Source organism: Pristis pectinata, chromosome 8, assembly GCF_009764475.1.
Source record: "Pristis pectinata isolate sPriPec2 chromosome 8, sPriPec2.1.pri, whole genome shotgun sequence".
NCBI classification, from domain to species: Eukaryota; Metazoa; Chordata; class Chondrichthyes; order Rhinopristiformes; family Pristidae; genus Pristis; species Pristis pectinata.
The window spans coordinates 71,382,484-71,401,205 of NC_067412.1; the positions used below are offsets into that span (position 1 = coordinate 71,382,484).

Consider the following 18,722-nt stretch of genomic DNA (forward strand, 5'->3'; position numbering starts at 1 on the left):
TGTGTTATTACACACGGCCAGATTACAATTACCCAGTTCCCTGGTTGATTCTACAATGTATTCTCCTATGTAAGCTTCCTGAATATACGCTGTGAAGTCATTCTTAAGATTACTGTTGCCAACTTAATTATCCAGTCTTTATAAAGATTAAAGTCATCCACAATTATTGTAGTACCTTATTTAAATGCCTCATTGTTTCTTGATTTATACTCTTCTTCAGTGTAGCTATTATTAGAACCTACAGACTACTCCCATTAATGGCTTATTTTCCTTGCTATTTATTGGTCACCTTACAAACACTTTTGTGTAATGATACTTTCCTAATGCGGGCAAATGGATTAGTGTAGATGGGGAGAAAAGGTAGGGGTGGGCATGGGAGGGCAGAATGGCCTGTTTCTATGCTGTTTAACGATGACTATCAGTTCATACCTATTTTTGTTTGTGCCATCTTGTTGCAAATGCCCTGTCCATTCAGATAATAAGCCTTTAATTTTGTCTTTAAAATGTTTTTCCATACTCTATTTACAGGAATACTCTAATGTTAGTGTACTCTGTCTCTTTCTGTCACAAAATGGGTTATCATTATTCGTTTTGGGTTCTCACACCATGGCTTGTCCTTTTACTTTAACTTTCTAGATTTCCTCTCAACTGAACCTTGCACAAGCAATAGACCAGATCAAAGTTTGCATGTCATGCCACTTCTAGTTGTGAGTTGTAATAGGCAATTAACCAGCTAAAAGGAGGAGGCATCTCCAAGAAATCTCTATTCTCAACAATGGCATGGGCCAAGACACAAGTGATAACTGCAAAGCAGAAGCATTTGCAACTATGTTCAGCCAGAAATATTGAGAGGATGATGAAACTTGGCTTCCTCCTGAGACCCCCATTATTGCAGAAGTCAGTCTTTGGCCTATCCAATTCACTCTATACAATATCAACAAACAACTGAGAGCACTTGATACAACAAAGAGTATGCCCAATTATATCTTGTTCATAAAAAGCAGAGCAAATCCAATCCAGTCAGGCAGAATCCGTGGCAAGGAAAACAGCTAACAGGTTGATGATCCTTTGTCAGAACTGGAAAAACTTAGAAATGCTTTAAGTTGAGAAAAATGGACTGTCTATGATAGAGTGGAGTCCAAGAGAAAATGTATAATACAAATTAGTGTCAACTGAGAGGCATTGAAATCTTGCTAGCAGCAGCTAGGGAGGACAGAAGAGAAAGAAGAAAAAAGAATGCTGGAACTTTGAGCTACCAAGCACAGCAGTTGCTAGAAATCTGAAAGCTCAGTAGGTCAAGCAGAATCTGAGGAGAGAGGAAAAACTGTTACACCAAAATTGCCCAGGGATTGACAAGCAAAAGTCTGCAGGCAGAAAATATGAAATAAAGCTTGCTCTTCTTCCAATTTTGATTACTGCATTTGGTGCTCACAATATGGTGCCCTCTACATAGGGAAGTTATTGGAAACATTCTGAGGGACAGGATTAATCTGCACTTGGAAAGGCAGGGATTGATCAGGGATAGTCAGAACAGCTTTGTTTGTGGGAGATCCTGTCTGACTAATTTGATTAAGTTTTTTAATGAATTAACAAAATATATTGAATCAGAATCAGGTTTATTATCACTGACATCTGTCATGAAATTTGTTGTTTTGTGGCAGGCAGTGTAGCTGATGTAGTGGACTTAAGTAAGCCTTTGATGAAGTCCCATAGGGGAGGCTGGTTCAAATGGTTACCCATGGGATCCAGGGTTGGCTTGGTAATAGAAGATGGAGGGTGAGTGGAGGGTTGCTTTTGTGATTAGAAGCTTTTAACCAGCAGTGAACCACAGAGATTAATAATGGAACCCTTCCCATTTGTCATATACTTTAATGATTTGGATAGGAATGTCAAATGTATTAATATGAAGTTTGCAAATGACACAAAAATTTATGTGTTGTTGAGGGGGATCATCTTGGACTACGGGATGATAGAGATCAGTTGATAATGTGGGCACAACAATGACAGATGGAATTTAATCCTGATAAGTGCCAAGTGGTGCATTTTGGGAGGTCTAATATGCCATGAATGGTAGGGTCTTGAGTATTGAAGAACAGATGGACCTTGGTGTACAAGTCCATAAGTCACTGAAGATTACAGCACAGCTGGATTAGAAGGTCTACAGGATGCTGGCCTTGATTAGTGGGGGCATGGAGGTCATGGTACAACTTTATAAAACTTTGTTTAGGCCACAACTAGAGTATTGTGTGCAATTCTGATTGACACACTACGAGCACGTGAGTCACCAAGGTACATAAGATAGATGGGTACTTGATGATCGACATGGACATGAGGGCCCAAGGCCTGTTTCTGTGCTGTATGACTCTATAACAAATGCTGAATGATTGAGCACTTTATAGATCAACTCCGTTCAGTCTGCAGGTGCAATCCCGAGCTTCCAGTTGTTTGTCACTTTAATTCTCCCCTGCAGTCCAACTACTTACATTGTTCCACGTAGCCCAATGTAAGTTTGAGAACACCATCTCATCTTCCAATTCTTCCCACTACACCCCTCGGGGCTCAACAATGAATTCAATAATTTCAGGCATCTAGCCTAACCTGCTTGCATCAGAACTCTTGAGTTTTACTGCAAGAGAATGGAATTCTGGAAGTGCTCAGGAGGTCAGGCAGCAATTGAAGGGAGAGAGCAAGGATGGCATTTTGAGTCAAGGACCTTTCAGTGTGCGGGTGTCATTGTCTTGGGGCGTCAGCAACGGGGTATCGAGTCTGGTTTTCTCTCTGTTAATGTTGCCTGGCTTGCTGAAAGCTTTCCGCATTTCCTGTTTCTGTTTCAGATTTCAAGCAACTGCAGCTCTTTTGTTTGGCCAGCTCTGATGTAATAGTTTTCCTCACCTCACAGATGCTGCCTGATCTGCCGGTCTTTCCCTGCACTCTCCTTTATTTGAGATTTCCAGCAAATACTGTGTTCTGTATCTCATATGTACAGCATTTCATTTCTTTCCTCTCCTCTGTTGTCCCTCTATTTACACTTCCTGCAAAGTGATTAGCTGCCATTAACAGGACTTCAACACCCTCTCTTAGTTGTTACCAAACTATATCATTCATTTTCTCTTGGTCTTCACCCCATCACAACCATTGCCTTTGTTCTCCCCACCCCTCTCCTCTCCCACTTAAAAAACACCCATTTTCTAAATCTTCTCAGTTCTCACAAAGGGCCATCAACCTGAAACATTAACTTTGTTCCTCTTTCTACAAATGCTGCCTTCAGTTGAGTATTTCCAGCACTTTCTGATTTTATTTCAGATTTACAGCATCTGTATTTTTTTTGCTTTTCAACAACTGATTTATTACTGCATGTTTCTCTACTCTCAATCATCAGCAAAGTAATGAAAGGTCTCATTGACATTGCCATTAAGCAGCACTTACTCACCAATAACCTGCTCAGCAACACTTAATTTGAGTTTTGCCACAACTAATTGGCCCCAGACTTCGTCAAAGCCTCGGTCCAAATATGGATCAAAGAGCTGAATTCCAGTGTTCAGGTGAGAGTGACTGCGCTTGACATTAAGATACCATTTGACCAAGTGTGGCATCAAAGAGCTTTGTACAATTGAAATCAATGGACATCAAGGTGAAAACACTCCAACAGTTGGAGCCATACCTTGCACAAAGGAAGATGGCTGTGATTGTTGGAGGTCTATCATTCCAGCCCTAGGACATGATTGCAGGATTTCCTCAGAGCAATGTCCTGGGCCCAACCTGTTCTTGCTGTTTCATTCCATCCAACCACCATTGTAAGTTCAGAGGTGGGAATGTTTAGTGATGATTGCACCATGTTCAATTCTGTTTGCAGGTCCTCAGCAAATGGAACAGTCCATATCAGCATGAAACAAGATCTGGATGACACTCAGATGGGCTACAAAGTAGAAAGTTATGTTTGTGCAGGGGAGCAGCTGTCTTCCTCAAGACAGAGTTTGAACCACCTTTCCTTGATACTCAGTGGAATTACCATCTTCATTGCTCTCACCATCAACATCCTGCTGGTCATCATGACCAAACATTCAGTTCAACCAGCCACACAAATAGTGTGGCTATAAAAGTGGTCAGAGGTTGGGTATCCTATGGCAAATAACTCACCTCCTGTCACCCCAAAGCATTTCTGCCATTTAAAAGGTCCAAGTCAGTAGCATAATGGAATATTATCCACTTGCCTGGATTAACGCAGCTACAGAAACATTCAAGAAGCTTTGCACCATTTAGGATAAAGATGCTCAGTGGATTGACATTCATTCATCCACCAGCAGTGAACAGTGGCTATGGTGTGTGCCATCTACAAAATGCACAGCAGCTATTTGTCTAGGCTACTTCAACACCACCTACCAAACACTCAGCTTCTACCTTAAAGAACAATAAGAACAGCCCCATAATCTGCATGTTCTCATCCAAGTTGTATGAGATCCTGGCTTGGAAATTTACCACCACTCATTCATAGTAACTTGTTATAAATCTAGGAGCTCCCTACCCAACAGCATTGTGGGAGTACTTTTACATGGAGGACTGCAGCTGTTCAGGATAGCTCACTACCATCTTCCCAAGAACAACTATGGATGGCAAATAAATGCTGGCCTTGCCAGTGAGGACCACATCCTGAAAAATAAAATTCCCCTCCACTATGTCATTCAAAGACCTATCTACAGTGATTTCCAGTTAAACAACACAAAATTTTTAAGTTTTTAATCTTTACTTTCAAATCCTTCCATGGCCCCATCCCTTATTATCTTTAGAATCCCTTCCAGCCCATAACCCAAATGGACATCAGTGTTCTTGTAGTTATAGCAATTTAAGCATTTTCAAATTTAATCAATCCACCATTGATGATTGCATTAAGCTCTGGAATTCCCTTGACTCTCTTTTCTCTAAATACTCCACAAAACCTACCTCTTTGCCAAAGATTTTGGTCATCAGCCTTAATATTTCCTGATTGAGTTGGCACCATTTTTCTTGTTTGCTAATGTTCCCAAGAAGCACAATGGGAAGCTTTTGCTACATTTCTTTAGCTATATAAATGGAAGCTGTTGGCAAGATCTAGCTACTTGATTGTTTATATTTCACTTCAAAAATACATAATTTTCCCAGATTATATATTTTTGTTCACTTACTTGTATGTATTCTTGGCAAAGCTACAATTGGCATGGTTAACAATACCCAAGGTAGCTTTTCACAGTGTGGATTTTCCAATGACTGGTAATTGGGTCTTTTCCCAAAATTTGAATCAAGGTTATCGAGTGACTGACTACATTATTTGCCTTTGTACAGGAGTGGTTAAATTGAATGTTAAATTGGAGAACTAGTTAAAAAAAGCTTTTTGTTTTAAGAAAGCTGACATAACAAAATCTCAAAAAGGCTGACAACTCAGTTGCAGCCATTACTTGTGAAAACCTGTGAAAGCTTTTGTAACTTAAGCAGTATGATTTCATAATATTTTTCACATGTATTGAAGTACAAACACAAAGAACAACATTTGTAGATTTTTGGGGGAGGGCATACTCCTAGGACAATTTTTATTATAAGCTTCTAAAAAAAAGATTTTGATAAGAGGTGAAACAAAATAATGGTCTGCTAAAAAAAAATAATTTGTCTTTTGCACAGAAGGAACTTTAACTTTCATTCTCCCAAACAGAAAATCCTTCCAGCTTGGCTAATACACTCCAGTACATTCAGTTCCAATTAAACTCCACATTTTCACAGTAGTATTCATTCCTACACTCACTCCTTCATTCTGCTATTCATCCTTCCCTGTATAGGTTGAGGAAATTGGGAGTATTTTTATAATTAATACATAATACAGAAAAAGTGGGTAATAATATGCAGATACAGTTATTGGGTTCAGAGTATTCTGGAGGATTATAGTATAATAAGGAGTTGGGACATGCAAAGTTGAATGTCCAGAATTTGGTCTGGTGTGTTGATAAAATGGTTAGTTACAGAAGAAAATAGAAAAAGAAATGGTTGTGGAATTTAGTGTTGGTCAGGAGTTTCCATTCAGGATTACATTGCTTCATGTTTTAATTGCTTTTTCTTCATTGCCTTGAAGGGAAATATCACAATCAACTAGTTCAGCACGTAACAATAATAAAACATGGGATCCCCCGGTCTGCAGGATCTGTCCTGTATTAACTGTGCTCAAGGCACTGGAATTCACAACCTATGGTTTCAGTAATAACCCCTCCCAAATCAGATTGGCGACATATTGGGATTTAAAACCAAGATACCCTAATTGCACGACAAAGTTTTAGCACCCATATTGAATTGGGGAACTGGGATAGGGATGTCTGGGATAGGTGGTATGAGACTTTTAGTATACAAAGAGGGGGTAAAGAGGAGAATGGTAATATTCACTTCTTTCCTGCCCGGATTTGCTTGTCTGCAGTTTTAAATTACAAACAGTCAAGATCCTCACCCAAGCTGATTGAGTCCTTTCCACATTTGTAGATTATACTCAGATGACATATTAAGCTATGTGGATGAGGAAGAGTACAGGATCAAATCCTGCTACATACTTTAAAGAAAATAAAGCTCTCCATACATTATGAAGGCAAATATCAAGTTTGTGATTAGGAACCAGAGTTTAATAGCTATCCAGTAACCTTAAGTGGCAAGCCAATAGTCTAAAAACCTGGATGTGTACCATTATTTTTTCTTTCAATGCTGCATGACTGAAAATGGCTTTATCCAAAGTGGAACTCACTTCTGGGTTGAATTGTATCACTCCAGAAATTCAACTAGGCAATTCCAGTCACAATTCCCCTTTGTATGCTTGACATGATTTCCATGTCTCCAGTCTGCCAAGGTGCTCACAGTTGAAGTACTCATCTCCCCCAACCTTGCAACCCATTCACCTGACCAGTCTCCCTAATCACTTGGAACATAAAACATGGAACGGTACAGCACAGGAACAGGCCTTCCGGCCCATGATGATGTGCCAAACTAATTAAATCAGTAATCGAGTGCCCAACTAAACTAATCCCTTCGGCCTACACAATATCCATACCCCTTCGTTTCCTGCACATTCATGTGCCTATCTAAGAGCCTCTTGAACGCATCTATCGTATTGCCTCCACCACCACCCTTGGCAGTGCATTCCAGGCACCCACCACTCTGTGTAAAAAAAACTTGCCCCGCACATCTCCTTTGAACTTACCCTCTCCCACCTTAAATGCATGCCCTCTGGTATTAGACATTTCAACCCCGGGAAAAAGATACTGGCTGTCTACTCTATCTATGCGTCTCATAATCTTATAAACCTCTATCAGATCTCCCCTCAGCCTCCACCGCTCCAGAGAAAACAACCCAACTTGGTCCAACCTCTCCTTATAGCACATGCCCTCTAATCCAGGCAGCATCGTGGTAAACTTCTTCTGTGCCCTCTCCAAAACCTTCACATCCTTCCCGTAATGGGGCGACCTGAATTGCATGCAGTACTCCAGATGGGGCCTAACTAGAGTTTTATAAAGCTGCAACATAACTTCCTGACTCTTGAACTAATTTCCTCGACTAATAAAGACAAGTATGCCATATGCTTTCTTTACCACCCTTTCAACCTGTCTAGCCACTTTCAGAGAGCTATGGACTTGGACCCCAACATCCCTCTGCACATCAACACTGTTCAGGATCTTGCCATTAACAGTGTACTATCCCTTTACATTTGATCACCCAAAGTGCAACACTTCACATTTGGCCAGGTTAAACTCCAACTGCCTTTTCTCCGCCTGTATCTGCAACTGATCAATATCCTGCTGTATCCTTTGGCAATCTTCTATGCTATCCAACAACACCACCAGTCTTCATATCATCTGCAAACTTACTAATGCGCCCATCTACGTTTTCATCCACGTTATTTATATATATCACAAACAGCAGAGGTCCTAGTATGGATCCCAACACCATTAGTCATGGACCTCCAGCCAGAATAAATCCCATGAACCACTACCCTCTGTCTTCTATGAACAAGCCAATTCTGAATCCAAATGGCCAATTCACAGTGGATCCCACGCATCTTAATCTTTTGGATGAACCTCCCATGAGGGACCTTGTCAAGTACCTTATGAAAATCCATGTAGACAACATCCATAGCTCTACCTTCATCAATCACCTTCGTCACCTCCTCAAAAAACTCAATCAAGTTAGTAAGACATGACTTTCCCTGCACACAGCTATGCTGACTGCCCCTAATTAGGCCATGGTTTTCTAAATGCTCATAAATCTTGGTCCTGTCCTCTTTTGGAAAAATATTGGAAAGACATTTTTAACATTATCTCAACTGTATTGAATATTGATTTACAACCTCACCCTATCACTGCAATTTTTGGACTACCAATGATAGAGTCTCGCCATTTATCTGCTTCCGCTTACCGTATGATTGCCTTTGTCACATTAATGGCCAAAGGATCCATTTTGCTTAAATGGAAGGATCCAATACCCCCTACTACTTTTCAGTGGTTTTCTTAAACTATATCATGTCTAAACTTGGAAAAAATTAGGAGTGGTACTGTTGATCCTTAGCTTAAATTTGAAGACATTTGGAGTCCGTTTATTCAATACTTTCATATGATATAGATCCCTCTTCAATAACTTTTCAATTTAAAGGAACAGCGTTGACAACATAATATTGCTCTGTTTTTATTGAGAAATTTCAGTCCAGTTTTTTCTTTCTTTCTTTTTTCATTTCTTTTTTTTTGAAATTTTCTTTATAGTTTAGTTTGTTATATTATTTACAATTCTTTTTATTGATTTGGGGATTTTTTTAATATATGCAATAAGCCTTTTTCTTTCTTCTCTTTTATATTATATTCATCTACTAAGAGATTGTGAGATCTAAAGATTTTTTTATATTTTCTTACTTTTTATGATTATCTATGTCATGATTGCTCTCTTGATCTCTTTGTATTACATGTACAATCACTGATGTTATATATTAATCTGTATTAATTTGGAAACTAATAAAAAGTTTGAAAAGAAATCTTATCCCTAAGAATCCTCTCCAGTAACTTTCCTACCACTGATGTGAGACTCACCGTTCTATAGTTTCCAGGATTATCCCTATTTCCCTTCTTGAATAATGGAAAAACATTAGCTTTTTGTCAGTCCTCTGGACCTTGCCTCTGGCTAGAGAGGACACAAAGATATTGGTCGAGCCTCCAGCAATCTCATCTCTTGCCTCTCTCAGTAACCTGGGGTATAACCCATCAGGCCCTCGGGACTCATCCACCTTAATGTTAAAAGACCCAACACTGCCTCCTTCTTTATCTCAAAATACCCTAGCACATTAGCACACTCCACACTGACCTCCCTATCCTTCACCTTGGTAAATACTGATGCAAAGTACTCATTTAGGACCTCTCCCACATCTTCCACCTCCAAGCACATGCTCACTCCTTTAACCTTGAGTGGTCCTACCCACTCCCTAGTTATCCTTTTGCTCTTGATGTGTGTATAGAATGCCTTGGGATTCTCTTTAATCCTACTTGCCAAGGAATTTTCATGGCCCCTCCTGGCACTCCTAATTCTCTTATTGAGTTCTTTTCTGGCTCCTTCATAATCCTCAAGGGCTCTGTTTGATTTTAGCTTCCTAAACCTTACATACGCTTCCTTTTTCTTGACTAAATTCACCACCTCTCCCGTCATCCAAGGTTCCCATACTTTTCCATCCTTGTCCTTCCTTCTTACTGGAACATATCCGTCCTGTACTCTGTGCAGTTGGTCTTTAAACATGACAGATGTGGACACTCAAAAACAGCTGTTCCCAGTTAACTCTCCTTAGATACTGCCTAATGCTCTCATAATTTGCCCTGTTCCAATTTAATACTTTCCCACAAGGTCCAAATGTATCCTTATCTACAGCTATCTTCAAACTTAAGGGGTTATGGTCACTGTTCCCTAACTGTTCTCCCACTGAAAGGTCAGTCATCTGGCCAGGCTCATTACCCAACACCAGGTCCAGTACAGCCCCTCCTCTTGTTGGACTATCTACATACTGATTAAGAAACCTTCCTGGATGCCCCTAACAAATTCTGCCCAGTCAAAACCTCTTACACTAAGGAGGTCCTAGTCTATATTAGGGAGGTTGAGGTTACCCACTACAACAACCCTGTTGTTTCTACACCTTTCCCTAATCTATCTGCATATCTATTTCTCAATGTCTCAGTGGCTATTGGGGGGGGGGGGTGGTCTGTAGTATAATCCCATCAAAGTGATTGCACCTTTCTTATTTTTGAGCTCTACCCATATAGACTCAGTGGATGAGCTCTCCATTATGTTCCCTCTGAGTGTAGCTGTGATATTGTGCCTGATTAATAGTGCAACTAACCCCCTCCCCCTTTACCTCCTTCTCTATCTTTTCTAAAACATTGAAACCTTGGAACATTAAGCATCCATTCCTGTCCCTCTCTCAACCAATTCTCTCTTATGGCCACAACGTCATAGTTCCACGTACTGATCCATGCTCCAAGTTCATCACCCTTACATATAATACTCCTAGTATTAATATACACACACTTCAACCCATCCGTCCCATTGTGTCTATTACTTTGCTCCTGCCTGTTCTTACTGGTCACGACCTCTACCTTCCTCTCAATTCATTTACTTTCTGACCTGGTGCTCTGGTTCCCATCATCTGCCAAACTAGTTTAAACCCTCCTGAGAAGCACCAGTGAACCTCCCAGCCAGGATATTGGTTCCTCTTCAGTTAAGGTGCAACCCATTCCTCTTGTATAGGTTACTCCTGCCCCAGAAGAGGCTCCAATTATCCAAGAACCTGAAACTCTGTGCCCTGCACCAGTTCCTCAGCTCATCTGTTCTATCTTTCTATTCCTGTCCAGACTAGTACATGGCACTGGGAGTAATGCAGAGATTACTACCTTTGAGGTCCTGCTTTTCAGCCTCTCTCCTAACTCCCTATGCAGGACCTCATCCCCCTTTCTACCTATATCATTGGTGCCAACATGCACCACAACCTCTGGCTGCTCACCCTCCCTGTTGAGAATGCTCTGCAGCCGCCCTGAGACATCCTCAATCCTTGCACCCAGGAGGCAACGCACCATACTGGCGTCTCTCGTGGCCACAGAATCTCCTGTCTGCCCCCCTATCCATCAAGTCCTCTATCACTATTGCTCTGCCTGATTTTACATTTCCCTGGTGATCCTCAGAGCCAGCAACTGAATTGGCTGCTGCTGCTGTGTCTGAATAGGTCATCTCCACCAGCCCCCCCCCCCCCCCAGCAGTATCCAAAGGGGTATACTTTTTGCTGAGAGGAATGGCAACAGAGGGACCCTGCACTGTCTCTTCCCCTTACCTCTCCTGGTGGTCACCCAACTATCTGCAGCCTGTACCTTAGGTGTGACCACCTCACTAAAACTCTCATCTATGATGCTCTCAGCATCTCGGATGATCCTAAGTACGTCCAACTCCAGCTCCAGTTCCTTCACACGGTCAGTCAGAAGCTGCAGCTTGGCACACTTCCTACAACTGAAGTCATTGGGGATACTGGCAGCCACCCTGATCTCCCACATCCTGCAAGACTTACATGATCCCTACCCTTACCCAGTCTCCATCCCTGGCTTCTATCCTCAGACCATAATTGCCAATTTCCCTTACCCCCAGCCTTGGACCTGTGTAACATATTTTAAAACATCAAAAGAAAAAAATGACCCATTTCATTTAGTCCTTAATGAAATAGGCCCTTCTGCTTTATTGATATTTTGAGGAGCTGATGGAAAATACTTAGCAGATCAGGCAGCAACTGTCAAATTGATTATGTTTCCCTGAGTGAAAGAAAAGACATCGTCTTGATTCATATGTAGCGAGTCACTAGAGTAATTGGTATGAATATTAGTGCAGATTCAAATAAAAAAAAACAACCACAATATTCCCTGGGGGAGAAAATAATCCCAAAGGGAAATCTCCAGTTTATTTGAGAGATCATAATTCATTTGGTAGCATATTGCCATCTAGTGGTTTCTATAATTTTCTTACATTGATTAATATAGAGAGATCTGCAGAGGGGAAAATAGTGGCTGCATAGGACAGTAAACAGCAGATATTACCTATAATAACCAAAAATGGGCAAGATGTTACATCCAACTGTTGTTCTCAAACTATTTTAGACCCAATCCACCAAAAAAAAGTTTACATCATCTTGAGGTACTTAACTATTTGATATTTTGGTAAATTGACAAAAATAAATAACTGTAGAACTTAAGACAGCAAAATCAGTCTTGTGCCCCCAGCCCTATTGACTGAGAGCTTAACTGAGGCAAGGCCTAGAGCAGATAAACAGAGGAAATTTCTGGAAGATTACAACAGTGGCATGGCACAAGTAAATAATGTAATGGAGAAACCACATTCAAATAATCCTTCTGAAAGGGGAACTGAGATTTCAAATACCAGAACGCAATAGTGACAACTCCTGGACTGAGTTTTGCCAGCATTCATACATTGAGACTTGAGCCATTGTGACAATTCAGACAGGTTTATTGCTTGGTTTGTTATTCTTCAATCCATGCTGGAACTTTTGCCTAGCTTGTTCAGCGAGACAAATATAGCAACTTTCAATTGCTTTTGGTAACATTTTTACATCTTTCTGGATTTGGAGTAGTACGAGTAACTTTCCTACAGATATGACTTCTCACTTTGTTAAAGAAACCATACGTGAAGAAACTTATTTAAAAATTATTTGATGCATTTAATAGTGTTCAACACAGCCTTAACAATTTTGCAGAACTTTATTGGAATTTTGGAAACATCCACAAATTACAGAGCTTAATCCAAGGGTTTCTAATGGGATTTTGCAAAATGGGGATTTTATCTTCCATGGGACAGCTTATATATGCACATTATTTACTTACATATTCATAATGTTCCTTTCTCTCACACACACGAAGGCAAAGACTGGTATACATCTTGAGTTTTGCTTCAAGGGGAACTTTCTCAAGTTTCCTTATGGAAAATAATTATAAAACTCAAATACATAAATTTGCATATCAAAGATTTCATTTAAAGTGTCAAAACAAAGTCAAATATTGGAAGAAATATACTTCAGATAATATTCCATAATGTTGCTCTCAGTCACTTCTGACCAAGTTCTACATCTAGTGAAACATGATATAAACTTTGCTGATTTTGTCAATAACATAAATCAGTTTATGACAATTTTGTTAAAATGCCTCCAAACATTTGAAGGCACAATTTTGTTTGATGCTGCACTTTATGTTAATAGTCCCAGTACAATTTTATTCACCAGTGTTATTCTTTGATTCCCATGCACATTCTATCTTATTTGCGACGTGCATGGCAAGACAGTGTAGTATTGAATTTAAGTAGATGGAGAAATTGGACAGTGATTAAGAAAATGATTTCACTAGTGAAGACATGGTAATTGAAATTAGGACAAATTTTTTGGAGAAGGGTGGATTTATTTTTTGAAACTAAACTTCTGAGCCAGTGAGGCCAAGATCCATATCTCTGCTCAAATCTAAATATTTCATACACTTGGCTACTTAAATGCAAATGACCAACAGGGTTTTACCAAGGGTTAGACCAAGTCTAAAACAAATGGGGCTTAATTATTTTATAGCTATAAATTAAATTTGAAGATTCCAAATCTAACTTTTCAAATTAATAATTCAGTCATAACTGTATCAGAGACAAAAAAAGTCTTAATTTTAAAAAAAAGCCCAAATCTAAGTTGACATTTGCATTGTTGACAATGACTAATTTTCCATTGAGTTGCTTTAAAATTTTAAACACAATTCACAATGAATCATAATATATACAATATAAAGTTGTTTAATCAGGTGTTTCATAGAATAGATATTACAATTGCATTTAGATATTCCTAAGCTAAATATCACACAAAGATTAAAACAATTTGCATCACATTTGACCCTTATGAATTTATAGCCAACTGTGTGTAATGAAGAGGCAGAGACTTATGTCTAATCTGGAAGCAGACTTGTTTTGAAAGATGTCAATGTTTTCTAACGATTTACTATCTTATCACCATATTTCAAATATCTACATTTTTGATTTTTTTTGTTTTTCAAAGCTACACAAAGAAAAAATGTTTGGACTATAGATATATCCAAACATTTAACATTAGTCAAATTGGGTTGTTATATACAGTAAAAAAATAAATTATTCACAGTTTTTTATATATTCTTCAGTTAAAAGTATTTTTTTTTAGTAGATTTCAAAATCACTGCACTGCATTCTCTTGCTGGGTGCTGTGCAATTCTCAGCTTTAATTTGGTAAAGGCTTCATGTACTTTGGCTTTGTGCAAAGGCTCAGCTTCATGATACCACGCTGCACATCATGAACCTGTGTATTTTGTTGCTTCCTAATCAGTACTGGATATCAGTGTTTGGGATAAATATCAAGAAAATGTGATGAATTACTTTTCCAAAATAATGTCCTATGATGGCCTTAACTTGTAGCACTTGGGCAATCTATCCACTTAAATATTTCTTCCAATTTTTATTTAATATTTCTCTCCTCTCCACCTACATTTTTCATTGAGCCCTGACAACCTGTTGTTTTGAACTGAAACCTAATGGCTTTTCTCTAAATTTTATCTGTTGGCCTCCCTCCCCCCCCCCCCCCCCCCCCCCCACAAACACACACACATACACGTGAGCGAGAGATGTAGCATTTCTACCATATATCATTCCAGACATTGACAGGAGGTCAATAATAGCTGTTCAATGCCAATGCAAATCTGTATCCCACACTTCTGAGCCCCCACACAGTCCTAACACCATCAAATCAACTTTCTCAGAACTGATTAAAGACATCACAATGATACTTCCAGACAATAACATCAAAACACCAATTGAAAGAGCAGTAAGATGGTGCTCAGTGTACACGAGTCTATTTTCAATACCAAAGCCTTGGAGATTCCCCAAATGACAAGTGGAGGGGGTGGATAATTTTGCACAGATATGGTTAAGTTCTCAGAGATCCTCACCTTGCTCACTTTTTGAAATGTCTGGGTTTGTTTGCCACAATTTATGTTTCAAGTTCCAATATGTCATGGAAAGTTCTGGAAATGTACAGATTTGTACATTTGAAGGATTTCCTTTAATAATGCTTCTTAGCTCCCAACCAAACTCCATCCTCAGCAAACCCAAATCATTCCCCTGCCCCCTCCCACAGTCAATCTTCACCACCACTGCCTTCACAAGGGAGGTCACTGGGAGAATGAATTTTCTGGTTACGATTGGATCAAATGACAATGCACACTACATTCTTTCAAACAGTCATAGATCCCTACAGATTGGCTTGATTAGCAGCACTTTCACCCTAGTCCAAAGGCTGTGGGTTCAAATTCCTCAGCAGGAAATAACACGGCAATACTGTTGGGAGTGCTGCACCATATATAAACTGTTAATCTTTATTAGTTCATCAAAGCTGTAATTGGAAGGGCGTGGGAAGTAATAAGAAATGGGTAAAATCTACATGGTTAGGAACAATATGCATCACAATGGGCAGAACATCTTTTAATTAAACTTGATTAAGAAGTAACATGGGTTATGTAGGTAGGGTTTTCCTTTTCTGTGCTGGCAGACTGCAATTTCTGTCTTCACCTCCACCCCCCTCCCCATGAACAAAAATTTATAGGTTGAAGAGTGCAATGTGGAAAAAAAAACAGCTTATAAATCTTTAAATATTGGTGCACATGTTCTAACTAACCTTCTTGGAAATATGACCAAACTGACATGGTTTCAACTTATCCACTTGGCTGGTTTTGTGACAGGAGCTGTCTAAATCTTAGAATCCCTATGGTTCAAAATCTTCAAGGTGAGTTTTATGGTTTTAATGAATATGGTTTCTGAATTCAAAATAGATACTTAAAATTAAAACTCTAAATGAAAGGCAACCAAGGAATTTTAAAACTAATATTTTGTAGAGAAAGAATTAGATTAGACAGAATGCTGTTTTAATCAAAGATTTAAAATGAAAGAACAGTAATAAATTAGGGAATGATTGAAATGGAACTGAAGAATTTTTTTAAATTATAAAGTTATCGCTTAAATTTTGGTTTTAATAATTTAGGATTCAAATTACATTTGAGGTAACAAGACTGAACTTTTCATTTAAATGTAGTGCAAGTCTCAAAAAGAAGTCTGCTTTTAAAAAAAACAAAAAAAAATCAAAGAAAAATCAGTTACACTGATCTCATGAGGCTAGACTGTGCTGCTCTAAATTTTGGACTGTACATCACCACCAGTACAAGGATTGTGTGAATGCAGGAAATATGCATGAACTCTTTCTTACTGCATGAGGATGCAGTTTTTTTTTTAAATGAGCAATTGAGTATTTTGGCAGACATAAACAATCAAGGGAATTTGCATGTAGTGAAGCTCTGCCATGAAACTGGTTGTATGCCAGTTTTTCATAAGGTTAGCACCGTGGCACAGTAGGCGTTTTGGTACCTCACTGCTCCAGAGGTCAGCCAGAGTTCAATCCTGAACTCTGGAGTTGTGTGGAGTTTTCATGGTCTGCCTGTGACTGCATAGTTTCTCCAGTTTCCTCCCAAATCCCTAAACTGTGCTAATTGGTTGGTGTAAATTACTCCTGTTCAAAGTGGTAGAAGAATCAGGGTGGAGTTGGTAGGCATGTGAAAGTGAATGGAGTACAGGGAGTAAATTGGGGAATAGGATTAAAGGGATAACTCTGAGAACTGATGTTGACCAAATCCCCTTGATTGTGTATGTCTGCCAAAATATTCAGTTGCTCATTAAAAAAAACTGCACCCTCATGCAGTAAGAAAGAGTTCATGCATATTTCCTGCATTCACACAATCCTTGTACTGGTGGAGATATACAGTCCAAAATTGTCTCACGAGAATACAAAAAATGGGAGAATTCTTTGTAGTTATGTTGGAAAATTCTATTGAATTCTGAGTCACTTTGGTGAATCAGTAAAGGGACATAATTCAGGGTTATGACTAAAATAATTAAACAGATATTAGAATGTGTGATTTTCCCATGTGCTAGATCCAAACATTGATTTTCCCCACAGTCCAATCACAAATGCGGTTTTGAAATATACTTGTAATATATTTATGCTCTCTCTCTCTCAAGTGAAAACATTCACGTGTGGTTTGCTGTTTAAACAAAACAGTGTCACCACCTGGTGGATCAGTAATGTTATGCAGTTCTGGAATGGTTGGGGTTGATCATAGAAATCCTAAATTCTCAACTAAAGGGGCTCCAGTGAGCTCTCAGATTGATGAGCAACTTGAAACATCTGCTACAGTGAATCCCACATACTCCAAATGAGATTTTCAAGATCTAGCTGTTTCAGTTTCTCCTATCCTTGATTATGACTCAACAGAACGGGCAGAAACATTAAAATAGTGATAGATACCACTAAATAGAAGACAATTCTGATCTACACAACAGATGACTCAATTTACTGTTTTTTTTTAAAGAAAGTATTAGTTCCAAATGGAAATCTCCCATATCCCCAAGCTACGTGGGCAAGAACACCTGAGAGAAGACCAAAGAATTTTTGTTTGGAGTAGGCAGGTGGAGGAGAGGAGAGGAGTGAGTGAGGGAGGGAGAAAGAAAAGAGGAAGAGCAAAAGAAAGGCGAGTGCAAAGTTGGTTGATTTAATATTCGTTTGTATGGCATTTTCATTACAATATATTACTTGGAGTATTAACATCTCTGAATTGGTTACATTCTGAATTAAAGTCTAGACAGGTGAAGATTATACTCAAAGCACTGACCTATAATATTGCCCGTGATTTCTAAACTGTAATCAGTGGCACAGGTTTAGATAAATTATTTTCCTACTGTGATAGGATTAGAGCCACACAGAACAAAGAAACCCCATGCATTATTTAAAACATAGAATGTTGAAAATAAAGAATGTGATTAAAAGAAAATATTGATAAACACCATACAATTTAAGTGTCTATTTGCCAATAATAAGGAATAGTCTCTGAGCACACTGCAACTGAAGACCTTCATCAATCAGGCCTCATCTGGGGGTAACCTATTGCCTACTGCTCAGGGCGGGTGAAATGGGTTATATAAAAAAAAATGAAACAATAAATGGACATTCCATCCATCCCAATTTCAACCTATTTCTGGTAATAACGAAAGCAGGGTGGTGACCAGGATAACCAATCTGATCTTGGGTGGTGGCTTGGTACTTAATTTTGTTTTAAGGATGCTGTGAGGCTCCATTTTTATCCAAATTATTTTTAAGACTGATAAACCAGGTTCCCTGAGCAGATGGAAGGCTTAAAGACTTTGAGCGGGTTAATTTTGTGTGGGTAATAGGAGCAGGAGAGTTTCCTTCCATCCCAACATAAACCTTGCCACAATAACTTACCCTTTGCCACCAATATGCCCTTCCCTGCACACTAGCTCCCCCAATTATCTTTCTGCCATCAATATATACCTCCGTTCCCTGATTAGCTGTCCCCATTTCCTCTGCACCCCATGATATTTTGGGCTTACTTCAATTGATCTGGGTCCTTCCAATCATAGATCCTTCAGATGTGGCCTGGAACCACTGGCCTACACGTGATACAGATAGCTTTCAATCTGGTTGATTTATTTTGGGGAAAACATGAAATAATAAAATAAAATTCAGACCCTAGGATTAAATTTGGCAGATTTCTGGGAAATCTAATTCTGGGTTTTCTGGACCC

At 39.1% G+C, this 18,722-nt stretch overlaps 1 long non-coding RNA gene across 1 annotated transcript in view; it reads left to right on the top strand.

The window, feature by feature from the left end:
• The window catches only part of LOC127573017 (uncharacterized), a 28,416-nt gene that overhangs the window by 5,574 nt on the left and 4,120 nt on the right, over nucleotides 1–18,722 (top strand). The window lies entirely within an intron of this gene.